This window comes from Bos indicus, chromosome 8 (genome assembly GCF_029378745.1).
Source record: "Bos indicus isolate NIAB-ARS_2022 breed Sahiwal x Tharparkar chromosome 8, NIAB-ARS_B.indTharparkar_mat_pri_1.0, whole genome shotgun sequence".
In the NCBI taxonomy this organism is placed as follows: domain Eukaryota; kingdom Metazoa; phylum Chordata; class Mammalia; order Artiodactyla; family Bovidae; genus Bos; species Bos indicus.
The window spans coordinates 19,795,950-19,809,842 of record NC_091767.1 but is presented as its reverse complement, the minus strand read 5'-3'; the positions used below and the strand labels follow the sequence as shown (position 1 = coordinate 19,809,842).

The 13,893-nt window shown below is 36.5% G+C and overlaps 1 non-coding gene across 1 annotated transcript; it reads right to left on the bottom strand.

The window, feature by feature from the left end:
• Positions 1 to 11,369: 11,369 nt before the first annotated feature.
• Positions 11,370 to 11,479, bottom strand: LOC139184683 (U6 spliceosomal RNA). The gene has a single exon (XR_011568256.1). It is a non-coding gene; the product is annotated as a U6 spliceosomal RNA (small nuclear RNA).
• Positions 11,480 to 13,893: the final 2,414 nt, after the last annotated feature.

The following is a 13,893-nucleotide window of genomic DNA, read 5'->3' as shown; positions in this document are numbered from 1 at the left end:
GAAATAAAGTGTTAGTATGGATGCACTCCCCCTGCCCCTAGATAGCTATCCAACTTTACAATATCCTTTATGGAATAACGTCATTGCCTCAACTTTATCATATACTAAATTTTTGTATGCGTGTGTCTTTCTTGACTTCTACTTTGTTTTCAAAGCTCTATTTTTTTTTTTTTTCAAGAGAGTACTGTGGCTTAAAAATTATGTTGTTGTAGTATGAATTTAATTTAATTTATTTATTTTCTTTGTTTAAAATTAATTTTTATTGAAGTATAGTATATTTATACTCTAGACACCCCAACACTAAAAATAAACTTTGAGCATGGCCTCCCAGGTTATGTATATCACTTAAAAATTTGTATATATAAAAGAATGAATACTATTATGTCCATTGTAAAATCACTAAAACACATTTGAAAGCTAAAGGTAAAATAAACAATATTTAAATTTGTAAGCAATACATTAAAAATAACATAATAAAATTTTACAATATATTGCTGTCACTAATGAAATTAAAAGACACTTACTCCTTGGAAGGAAAGTTATGACCAACCTAGATAGCATATTCAAAAGCAGAGACATTACTTTGTCAACAAAGGTCCATCTAGTCAAGGCTATGGTTTTTCCTGTGGTCATGTATGGATGTGAGAATTGGACTGTGAAGAAGGTTAAGTGCCGAAGAATTGATGCTTTTGAGCTGTGGTGTTGGAGAAGACTCTTGAGAGTTCCTTGGACTGCAAGGAGATCCAACCAGTCCATTCTGAAGGAGATCAGCCCTGGGATTTCTTTGGAAGGAATGATGCTAAAGCTGAAACTCCAGTACTTTGGCCACCTCATGCGAAGAGTTGACTCATTGGAAAAGACTCTGATGCTGGGAGGGATTGGGGGCTGGAGGAGAAGGGGACGACAGAGGATGAGATGGCTGGATGGCATCACCGACTCGATGGTTCTGAGTCTGAGTGAACTCCGGGAGTTGGTGATGGACAGGGAGGCCTGGCGTGCTGTGATTCATGGGGTTGCAAAGAGTTGGACATGACTGAGGGACTGAACTGAACTGAACTGAACTGAATGTTGTGAACCATATATCATTATCTTTTTTTAACTTTTTATTTTATATGGAATATAGCTGATTAACAATGTTGTAGTAGTTTCAGGTGAACAGCTAAGGGACTCAGCCTTACATACATATGTATCCATTCTCCCCTAAACTCCCCTCGCATTCAGGCTGCCATATAACACTGAGCAGAGTTCCACGTGCTTGTAGTATGTGTTTTAAAATATAGTTAGTTTAAATTCTCTTTTTTTCTCAGAATATAGTAAGCTAAAACTACTAAAGTTAACTCAAGAGTTGATGTTTAGCTGGAAAGATCCCACATAGATCTATCATCTTTTATTCTAACAACCTCAGCAGTTTCTTTGCTTTGATTTGTAACATAGCTTTTGCCATCTTGTAATGTGCCATTTGAAAAGATATTTAGTCAAGCCTGTGAAGCAATGGATTTTTCAGTTATTAGCAAATTGGAATGTGGCTGGATTTCAACTAGAAGGAAAAGTTGGAGATAGGGAGTTCCTTAGGTAAAACTAGTTGTTATCATCAGGAGGCAGGTTCAGAACAAGGAATTTAGGAAAAACGTGTATTCTTTTTCTTTATCTTTTGCTAAGACAACTTTTCAGTATATCTCTGGCCTGAGAAATGTTACTTTTTTCTCAGTTAGGAAAGCATAAGAATTGTGCCATCTTTGGAGAAGGAAATGGCAACCCACTCCAGTGTTCTTGCCTGGAGAATCCCATGGACGGAGAAGCCTGGTAGGCTGCAGTCCATGGGGTCGCACAGAGCCGGACACGACTGAAGCGACTTGGCAGCAGCAGCAGGCACTTGAAAGACGCATGTAGGGATGTGTCAAGCCAAGTACTTAAAACCGATCATTTCAAATAATACAGAAGCTCAAAAATCTATTCCACTGGATAAAGAACCAAACTTTATGACTCTTCTCATCAGATTTAAGAAATAATTTCAGTCTACTTGAATATAATAGTAATTTACAGTACATCAGTACCTTCATCCCACTGCTAATTTTAGCAGTACTTATGTAGCTTCTCTGAGAATGTTGTAACTACAGCTAGAAAAAGATATCTCCAAAAAGTTACTGCTGCTGCTGCTAAGTCGCTTCAGTCGTGTCCGACTCTGTGCGACCCCATAGACGGCAGCTCACCAGGCTCCCCCATCCCTCAGATTCTCCAGGCAAGAACACTGGAGTGGGTTGCCATTTCCTTCTCCAATGCATGAGAGTGAAAAGTGGAAGTGAAGTCGCTACTAGAATTCTCTAATTCAGTGTGTGTCTTCAGCCTTCATTTTATATGATTCACCATGACTTAAGAATTCATCTTCTAGACATTTATCTTAAAAAAATAATGCAAACTATAGAAAAATTTATATGTATAATTTTTTTTATTGCAATGCTACTTAACCAAATTAGAACAATTGAAATGTTCCCATTTAGGGGAATGATTATGTAACTTATGGTATTTACATGTATGGCATATTCACTGTAAAATAACTTTTACAAAGAGGTTTTCCAGACATAGGATAAGGCCGATGATAAATGGTTAAGTAGTAAAAATAGGGATATAGAAGTTAGTATCAGTTACTAACATTAAATTATAATTGCTAAAATGATACTAGTGGTACTCTGAGTGTTGGGATTATGGGCTGTCAATATTTTTAGATAATTTTTATGTTTTTTCTCAATTTTTTTTACAGTTAATGCAAAATGAAGCATCTTCTACTTCTTTTTTTTTTTTTGAAAGCACTTAAGTTGTACTCTCAGCAAATTTCAATGATACAGTGTTATTATCTGTGGTTACCATGTCATATATTAGATCCTCAGACCTTATACATCTTGTAATTAAAAGTTGGTAACCTTTACCAAACTCTCCCTATTTTCCCCAATTCCAGTTCTTGGCAGTTACAGTTTTATTCTCTGTTTCTATGAGTACACTTTTTTTTTGTTTGTTTTTTCAAAGATTCTACATATAAGTGATACCACGCATTATTTGTTTTTCTTTACTTGCCTGTTTTATTTCACTTAGCATAATTTCCTCTAGGCTCATCCATGTCATCACTGATGACAGAATTTTCTTCTTTTTCAAGGCTGAATAATATTCTGTTTTGTATATACACCACAGTTTCTTATTCCATTCATCCATTGGCAAACAGGCTGTTTCCATACTGTGACTATTGCTGCATCAAATATGGGAGTCCATATATCTCTTTAAGATAACAGTTTCCTTTAAATATGTACCAGAAGTGGAATTGTTGGGTCATATGAAAATTCTTTTCATACTGTCACAGGGTGAAAGAGCAGAGTGAAAAAGGTGGAATAAAACTCAACATTAAAAAACTAAGATAATGGCATCTGGTCTCATCATTTCATGGCAAACTGAATGAAAAATAGTGGAAACAATGACAGATTTTATTTTCTGGACTGCAAAATCACTGCAGACGGTGACTGTAGCCACAAAATTAAAAGACGCTTGCTCCTTGGAAAGAAAGCTATTACAAACCTAGACAGTGTATTAAACAGCAGAGACATCACTTCGCCAACAAAGGTCTGAATAATCCAAGTGTTGATTTCCAGTAGTCACATATGGATGTGAGAGTGGAACTAAAGCTGTGCTGCTGGAAAAGACTCTTGAGAGTTCCCTGGACAGCAAAGAGATCAAAACAGTCAATACTAAAGGAAGGCAACCCTGAGTATTCATCGGAAGGACTGATGCTGAAACTGAAGCTCCAGTACTTCAGCCACCATATGCAAAGAGCCAACTCATTGGACAAGACCCTGATGCTGGGAAAAATTAAGGGCAAGAGGAAAAGGGGGTTACAGAGGAGATGGTTGGACAGCATTACCGACTCAATAGGCATGAGTTTAGGCAAACTCTGGGAGACAGTAGGGTCGCAAAGAGTTGGACACCACTGAGCAACTTTCACTTCACTTCACTTCTCTTCACTGGGAGATAGTGAAGGACAGGGAAGCCTGGTGTGTTGCAGTCCCTGGGATCACAGAGTTGGGCATGACTTAGTGACTGAAGAGCAACAACATGGCAATTCTAGTTTTAATTTTTTGAGGAATTCCATACTGTTTTCCACAGTGGCTGTGCTAGTTACATCCCCACCAACAAGGCACTAGGATTCCCTTTTCTACACATTCCCACCAGCGTGTATCCCTTGTCTTTATTTTTTTTTTTTTTTACTTTGGCTGCTTCGTGTCTTGTTGCAGCAGGCAGGATCTTTCGTTGTGGAGTACAGACTCTCTAGCTGTGAGACATGGACTCAGTAGTTGTAGCTCGTGGTCTTAGTTCTTGCATGGCATATGGGATCTTATTCCCTGACCAGGAATTGAACCTGTATCCCTTGCATTGCAAGGTGGATTCTTAACCACTGGATCACCATGGAAGTCCCTATCCATTGTCTCTTGATGACGGATGCCATTCTAACAGGCATAAAGTGATACCTCAAGGATATCTTGACTCATAGTTCCCTGATGACTAGTGAGGCTGTGCATTTTCTTGTGTACCTGTTGGCCATTTTGTATGTCTTTTTTGGAAAAATGTCTATTGAGGTCTTCTGTCCTTTTTCTATTCATATTATTATTATCATCATTGCTATTAATTTGTATTATTTCCTTATATACTTTATATATTAATGTCTTGTTGGATAATATAGTTCATAAATGTTTTCTCTCATTCCATAGGTTTCCTTTGGTTTTGTTGATGGTTTCCTTTGGTGAACAAAAGCTTTTTAGCTTTATGTATTTGCACTTGCTTATTTTTGCTTTTATTGCCTTTATTTTTTGTGTCATATCCAAGAAAAATTGTTGTCCAGACTAATGTCAAGAAGCATTTCTTCTATTTTTTTTCTAGGAGTTTTACAGTTTTAGGTTTTACATTTAATTCTTTAATATATTTCCAGTTAATTTTTTGTGAGTGATGTAAGATAGAGGTTGAATTTCATTCTTTTCTATGTGAACAAATATCCAGTTTTCCCAATACTGTTACCTGACATAACTCCTACTTGGCCATTTGATTTTCTAATGTTTTGTTGGTTTTTGCAACTATGTTCATGAGAGTTATTGATCTATAGGTTTTTTCATTCTGGTAATATCTTTATTTGGATTTGGTTTTAGGGTGATGCTGTTCTCACAGAATGGGTGAAAAAACTGCTGTTACTTAATCCTTAATCTTCACTCTTTGTTCCACCTTCTGTGCACACTCCTCTGACACTACCTGGATACCACTGTTTCACTATCAAGATAATATTTTTTAAGGCTTCACACTTAGCAAATTTTGCACAAGATTTGGTATCCAAGAAGGGGATTAATGTGCAGTGCAGTAAAGCACAGCATATAATTCAAGTTTATATTAGACATCCTTTCTCTTAAACACCCCTTTGCCACTTCAAATAATGTGAATTCACTAATTGTTCCACTTCGTTTATCCCTGTCCTTTAGTTGTACTGCAAGACTCTACCTTCTTATCTATTCTTAACTTTCATTTTAAAAACTCATCTGGTTTTACAATGTAAACAATTCAATTTTCTTCAGTAAGTTTGGACAAATGTTTGTGTGTGAACCAGGCTGGGTGGGTATCAGCTGAGATTTTTATTTCTTATTTAATATTTAAGTCATAGATGGCCTTGGGTCCACAAGGAGGCTTTTCTCCATGCAGTCGTCAGGGCACCAGCCTTCTTTTATGTAGTGACTTTATCATCTCCTTGGACAAAGGAGAGAAAGAACTTGAAGGGTGGCCCAAGGGACTTCAGGGCCAGGCATGAAAGTATTATTTATCACTTCTTCTCACATTCTGCTGCTCGGAATTCATTCACATGTCCCCATCTGATTGCAAAATGTTGTCTTGCTATGTGCTTCAGAGAAAATGAAATGTTCTTTGATGAACATGTAAAATTCTTCCTGCCACACTTTATAAAAAATTAGGGTGATGTGCTAAGTAGAAGCCTAATCTGGGTCTCCATTCCTTTACTAGCATTTTAGTGGAAATTTCTTTCTTTTACATGAGCTCACTGTCCTGAGGAGACCTTCTTGTCTGACACAATACTCTCAAATCCCTTAGAAAAAAGAGGCTCCCATCAATTTTACTTGCTGCATTGCTTATTGATTTGAGTATCTCAAACTCCCCCTTTTTACTGCTGTATACTTAGCCTAGCTTATGCAGTATGCATATATAATTTGGTACCCTTACATTTTTCACTAATAATACTTGATGGATTTTTTTTCTTATGGATTGATGCTATCTAATCAATATCAGAAATGATATTAGCTACCTCTAGTTCTGATTTTAACTAATAAACTCACTGTTAATATCTCCTGAGATTTTTGATTGTAGCTGAAAATCTGTTCCTACATTTTGTTAAAGTCCACTTTCCTTCATTGTCCCCTAAGGATTCCCTGTCACCTCTTTCAGTTTGTCAGCTGCTTTCTTTAATTTTATTCCTTATCTGTTTCCAAGTTATTCCCTTTCGCTGCCTTGGTTTCTTGCTCTTTCTGTATTTTTTTTTAAAAACTTTGATTGCTCCCTGTGTTCCCATAATCAACTAGATGTTGTTTTTCACTGTTTATATATTCAGTCCCCCACAGTGAAAGAAGTTAAAGACTATTTCAGTTATTCCTATTTGCTTTCCACTCCCTCACCTTCCTGTTAATTTCAGATTTGACCAGTATGTTTTACATATTAGAGCTGTATTTGGTGCAGTTTTGTTTTTCAGAATTTTAATATGTGAATCGCTTTGACTTTGAATTCATTTTTTATGAACCAACTTGTGACAGTCCTTATTAAGTGCTTTTGAGATCACTGCTGGTATGCTAATAAAGATTGTTTAAACTGAGCTCAGGAAAGGTTTTCTGTGCATCTGGTGTGGGTTGAAGAGATTATAATTCCAATAATCTAGAAGAAGCAATTAAGTGTTTGTTCATATTTGGATTTTTAAAATAAAAACATCTCTCAACTGCAGCCATTTTAATGCGTACATCTGTTTAGAATCTTGCTACTAGGTTGTTTCTTTTTGTGGTGAGCCTGGCACTTTTTTTAAACTAATGGGTGGAATATAATGGGTAAATTTAGTAGAGTCACCAGTACCACAAAATGATTTAAACTAAGGTTTTTTAAAAAAATCTTTCTTGGTGGTGGAAGTCATTTTATGCAGGGTAATTTCTTTGAATGATTAAATACAGAACTGTTTCTTGCCCAGTGAGTTTATGGGGGAGTAAACATTCTTATTTCCTTAATAGCAGTAGGTATGTGGTTTATTGGCAAGCTTCCCTTTTTCTACTTTTCCCCCCACTCCCCCACCACAGTGAGCTATGAGCACATTACCAAGGCAAGGCCAATTAGTCTGGCCATTTTGATTGTCTTAGAGATGAATGTATGACCCAAGCATGGCCAATGAGAGCTCCACCAAAAGTGTTTGCTGGAACTTTAAGGAAAAGTGCTTTCTTACCCCTTAGTTACTAGGATGTATTATAAGTTGCAGCCCCTGGGAGCTGTTGTTACCATCACACGGAAAGAGCTCTGTCTCAGGATAAAACAATGAGGAAAACAGAATTGAGAGAGAGAAATTTCTTATGGCATTTCTAAAACCCTAGATCTAATTATGTTTGAAGTCAGTCACCTCTTAGATTTCTTAGGAGTGTAAGTCGTTAAGTTACCTTTTAACTCAAGCTAGTTTTGGTTGAGTTTCTTTCACTGACACTAGAAGTGTACCATCAAAAGCACTATGTAGAACTGTTTTCTACAGGAAAGTAAAGAAGACCCTTACCTACAATGTTGACCATTCACTTTCTATCATACATCACAGTAACTGGCACAGAGACATGTTTAATAATATTTATGGAATGAGTAAATGATTCATCTAATTAGATTAATTTATTTTAATAATTTAGTTCAAATTGTTGGACACCTATTTTGTTCAAGGTCTTATCATAGGAAATAGTAAGATGATAAAAGAAATAAAAGGGACAGAGGCTCTCTCCTGCATTTTCTGAGTTTGTGCAGGCAATGAATTATAATAATAACTTAAGGCAAACTCACAGAAGGGTCTAAATGAAGTGAAAGCTGTCTGTTAAAAAATAGCTAAGTCATCAAAAGTTTTCAAGTTAGACTACTTAGACTTGACTCCATGTTCTGTGCTTGTTAACTGAATAAATTTGGGTACATTATTTAAATTCAGTTTTCTTATCTGTAAAACACGGGTAATATATGTATTCCCTTTATAGACCTTTCATAATAGCAATATGTGAACCATGAACTTCCAGATATTCAAGCTGGTTTTAGAAAAGGCAGAGGAACCAGAGATCAAATTGCCAACATCTGCTGGATCATCGAAAAAGCAAGAGAGTTTAAGAAAACATTTATTTCTGATTTATTGACTATGCCAAAGCCTTTGACTGTGTGGATCACAATAAACTATGGAAAATTCTGAAAGAGATGGGAATACCAGACCACCTGACCTGCCTCTTGAGAAACCTATATGCAGGTCAGGAAGCAGCAGTTAGAACTGGACATGGAACAACAGACTGGTTCCAAATAGGAAAAGCAGTACATCAAGGTTGTATATTGTCACCCTACTTATTTAACTTCTATGCAGAGTACATCATGAGAAACGCTGGGCTAGAAGAAGTACAAGCTGGAATCAAGATTGCTGGGAGAAATATCAGTAACTTCAGATATGCAGATGATACCACCCTTATGGCAGAAAGTGAGGAGGAACTAAGAAGCCTCTTGATGAAAGTCAAAGACGAGAGTGAAAAAGTTGGCGTAAAGCTCAACATTCAGAAAATGAAGATCATGGCATCTGGTCCCATCACTTCATGGGAATTAGATGGGGAAACAGTGGAAACAGGGTCAGACTTTATTTTTTGGGGCTCCAAAATCACTGCAGATGGTGATTGCAGCCGTGAAATTAAAAGATGCTTGCTCCTTGGAAGGAGAGTTATGACCAGCCTAGATAGCATATTAAAAAGCAGAGACATTGCCAACAAAGGTCCATCTAGTCAAGGCTGTGGTTTTTCCAGTGGTCATGTATGGATGTGAGAGTTGGACTGTGAAGAAGGCTGAGCGCCAAAGAATTGATGCTTTTGAACTGTGGTGTTGGATAAGACTCTTGAGAGTCCCTTGGGCTGCAGGGAGATCCAACCAGTCCATTCTAAAGGAGATTGGTCCTGGGTGTTCTTTGGAAGGACTGATGTTGAAGCTGAAACTCCCAATACTTTGGCCACCTCATGCGAAGAGGTGACTCATTGGAAAAGACTCTGAAGCTGGGAGGGATTGGGGGCAGGAGGAGAAGGGGACGACAGAGGATGAGATGGCTGGATGGCATCACCAACTCGATGCACATGAGTTTGGGTGAACTCCGGGAGTTGGTGGTGGACAGGGAGGCCTGGCGTGATGCAATTCATGGTGTCGCAAAGAGTTGGATGTGACTGAGCGACTGAACTGAACTGAAGGATAAATAGAGACTTTTATTTAAAATAATTAAAAACCTAGGATATATTAAGTAACTTTTAACTGTCTTTTCAGCAAGCAGAGATGGATGGTACAGGATTTAAATATGGAAGAAGATAGAATTGGAAATGAAGTCACTCTTGGGAAGCTGAATATTTATTATATTGCAACTAAGTGTCAGTCATTAGGAAAACTCTGTGTACAGAGTTTGTAATACAAAATCATCGAGCAAAATTACTTTATTATTACGTGTGTTAGATTTATACTGTGATAGATTTATTTTAGAAAAGATAAGATATGCATCCTTGTAAATGGGGTAAAAAAGGGTCCTGTATCTTATATTTTTATGAATTTTTACAGGAAAGCATTTAGCATTTTAAACTCAGATTGATAACAATGTCAAATTTTTACTAAATATTCTGTGACAGGAAAGAAAAAAAAGGATTTTCAAAAATAGTGTCTTTAATTGTCTGTATTAAGGTAGATAAGCAGAAGATTAAGTATTATATGTATATAGCCTTCTGGATTCATTAATATATAATACAATGCTTAAAGCTCATAAAATTTGATGAAATTTTATAAGGTCTCATTCAGAAATAATTGTCCTTCTATGTCATGAAATGCTTTTCATAATTACTTTTTAATTTTCCTTTAATCTGCAACTCATGGTAAAGTAGTAGTTTCCCAGGGGTTTCTGAATAGAAAGGGAAATGGAGTGCCATTAATGGAGAAAAGTAGTTCAAATATGCTTAATATTGCTGGCCTACATGTTTCAGAAGCATGGGGGCATTTCCATTTGATTCAGGCATCAGTGGAGAGAATGAAACAGCATAGTATAGCAGTGGAAAGAACACAGACTTTGGAAATCTTGACAAAAATAAAATAAAATTGCCTCATTTTGGACAATATAACCTTATTGAGCCCAGGGTTCACCGTGAGAAGAAGACAGCAACATTAACTTCATAGTGTTTTTGTGATGATTAAGGGTGATCTTTATAGGGTGATACTCATGTTGTTTGGCACATGGAAAGTGATCAATGTATGACTACTATTCTTAATATAAATTATAATTTCCAGTTAGTAACAAAACATGTCAATGAGATTCTATTTCATATGTTGTGAGTAAAGGGAAATATACATCTATCAAAATCAAAATAAAAGAATGGATAAGTGCTGGAAATCCTAAGGCAGAAATATGAATAAATAAAACTAAAGAGATAAATGTTAAGCATCAACCTCCAAGATTTTGATAGATGTTGACTGAGTCTTAGCTGATATCCTAGCTAATGAATAGCCAAGTTCAGCACTGCAGTTTAACTTCACTGCTCCAGTCTGCTCCAAAGATAAAATGGATGTGGAGGTGTTCTATGCAGAGATGATGATGGAACAGCTGTTCTTCACTCTCTTCTTCTCAAGTTGTTTGCCTTTTTCATTTAGCCTATAAAGTAAGCATGAGTCTAGTTTCTATCAGGAACCAGAGTTCCTATCTTAGCGTTTTCTATCCAGTTTTCCTGTCTTTGTCCTTATGATCTTTTCTGGCCTCTGTCTTGACCTTTCACCTTGTCCAATTCTCTTTCTTATTTGCTTAATGAAAAGTCCAACTCTCTTCTCAAAACTAGGCTCTTCAGAGGCGTCCTCAACCCACCTCATACCATGGAAGGACACATTCCTCCTTAAGAATTATAAAATACACATTGGGATGTTAAAAACAGTTACTTTCTGGCTAAGGACTCTTCATTGTGTTAAATTTAAACTATTCAAATCCCCAGATTTACATTTTAATATATATATAAATAGCTTTACCACTGGCCTCAGGTTATCTAAAAAGTCATAAGTTTTCCTTCTTTTGTTTTTAATGGAGCATTTTGTGAATTCTATCAATTCTTTGTGAATTCATCCTTGTGTAGGGACCATGCTGGTCTTCTCTGTATCATTCCAATTTTAGCATATGTGTTGCTAAAGCAAGCACTCTTTCCTCCCTTCTTTTCTCCTCCCTCTCTCCTTCTCTCCCTTTCTCTCTGTCTCTCTTTCTGAGACGGTGCTCTCGGACATATATATATGCCGTCTGCTTGCTACAGTTTAAAACTTATTTTTACTTTAGGCAAGTATATATTTTTTCCCTCTGTTTTTCCTTTTTCTTCCCCTAGAAAAAATCTTGCAACTGAGTCCGACATATTAAAAAATATAAATTAAGCTTTTTATTAGGGAAAGACCCTGATGCTGGGAAAGATTGAAAGCAGGAGGAGAAGGGGATGACAGAGGATTAGATGATTGGATGGCATCACCGACTCGATGAATGTGAGTTTGAGCAATTTATGGGAGTTGGTGATGGACAGGGAAGCCTGGTGTGATGCAGTCCAAGGGGTTGCAAAGAGTTTGACATGACTGAGTGACTGAACTCAACTGAAGTGGGATCAGACCTCTCCTCTTTCATCTCTATCATTTTCACGGTCCCTGCAGTATCTCTGAGGAGCCCTAGGCCCAGAGAAACACTATTGAAAAGCTTTGAGCTAATGAAAAGAGTTATTAACTGAAATTCTGAAGACTGGAGTTTTAGCTTTAGCTCTAACATCAAATTTATATGTGTCACTGATAGGGGTAATTGTCTTATCCATAAAACAAAGGTTTGAACAGTGGTTCTCAATTTTGTCTGTGTATTAGAATCACCTGGGGAGCTTTTAAAAATACTGATGCTCAGGCCTTATATCAATTAAATTAGAGTCTTTGGGGCGTGACCAAGACAACAGTATATTTTAGAGCTCCTTGGGTGATTCCAATGTGCAACCAAGTTTCAAAACTGCCAAAGAGTTTTTGAGCAATAATGTTTCACAAATCCATAGGTCTTTGCAGCTTGCTTTGGTAGATGTAGTTAAAATGTGCAGAGTCTATTAATTTATAGATAGTACTTAGTGAAGAGTGGGGATGAACGTGGTCATAAAGATTGAAACCTAGGAAAAAAGTTTTTTGATTATCTTAATAGCTCAGTGTGTTGGGCAAAACACTTAACTCTGTTATATCCCTGATGGGAGTAATTTTAACTTCCTCTAAAATGAGGCTCTCAACGGAGAAATCATATTTAAATGCAGTGTTATTAGATTTATACCAATAATGACACCATTTGTTAGTATGATCTGCTAAGAATTACACCTAGCTATTTCATTCACAAAATAAATAGAATGGCCAGATTGACTACTGAAATGTATAATATGGTTAATATTCCTCAGTTGGTGGTATAGCTAGAAGACAGATTAAAGTAGCATGTTATCAATGGAAATCTCTGATATTGAGATGCTGCATTAAAAGTGCCTCCATTAAAAGGGCAAAGAGAGAAAAAAAACCCCAGGATTACTGCTGTGTGCTTGTCAATGAAAAACTATTGTTATGAAAAACTATTGTTTCAGCCGAGTTTTCAAAGTAGGAATAAAGCTCATAGTATTGGTGAGCAATTGATCCTCAAAGATATACAAATTGTATGACAATATTCAGTCTATAATCTCCAAAGGTCAAATGAATTTCTTATGATTGGATAAGTTACAATGAATACCAAGTAGTGTAAAAGAGATGGCAGAACTAGAGCAAAAATGATTGATTCTAAATATGTTAGATGTAAAGCTAAATAGAAATGCCTTTTCATTTTCTTGTTACCAAGGCCATTTACACATTTTCTCTCATATTTGGGCAGCTAATAGGTATTCAGATTCATGTGCTTTAATCTCCTCTTTTACCAATGTAGTTCTTTGCTAGAAGTTGGTAACCTTTAAATAAAAGAAAGTGCAGCTATCACTTGTGGCATGACAATATATTAATAATTTTATTCCCTTTTTCTTAGAATTTTTTTGCTGGAATGGGTTTACCAACAACAGAATAAAAAAATCATATTTTAAAAATTTTTCCTGTCCTTCTGCACAGGAAGATCAGCTTTATGTTTTCATGTGTTCTAGGCCTCCTTACCCCAGAGGAAAGTTTACCCTAGGTTTATTTGTGAAAGTACCCAAGAAGTTGGGCAGTGAGCCCAATGTTGACTTGGCAGACTAGGAAAAGTCCACAGAAACAATTTTGACAACATGAATTTGAAGCAATAGCGACATTGTCCACCTCTGAATGAACTGTGTTAAGAAGGACAATGAGTGCTTTACAATGGCTAAGAGTGACCATTGGTTAGGAATCTCCTCTATTTTTTCTTGGCCTTTGTAAGATCTGATATATTGATACAGTATAAAATAAATGAATGAGAAGAATGGGGTGTGGGGAAAGAGAAAGAGGGAGAGGTGTGTAGGGGAATGAAATGTAGTGGCAAATTACAAAATAATTATTGATGTTGTTATTTTCACCAGACTTGGCCAATGGAGACTGGATGCTAAATATAGTTTGGTTTGGATAAGT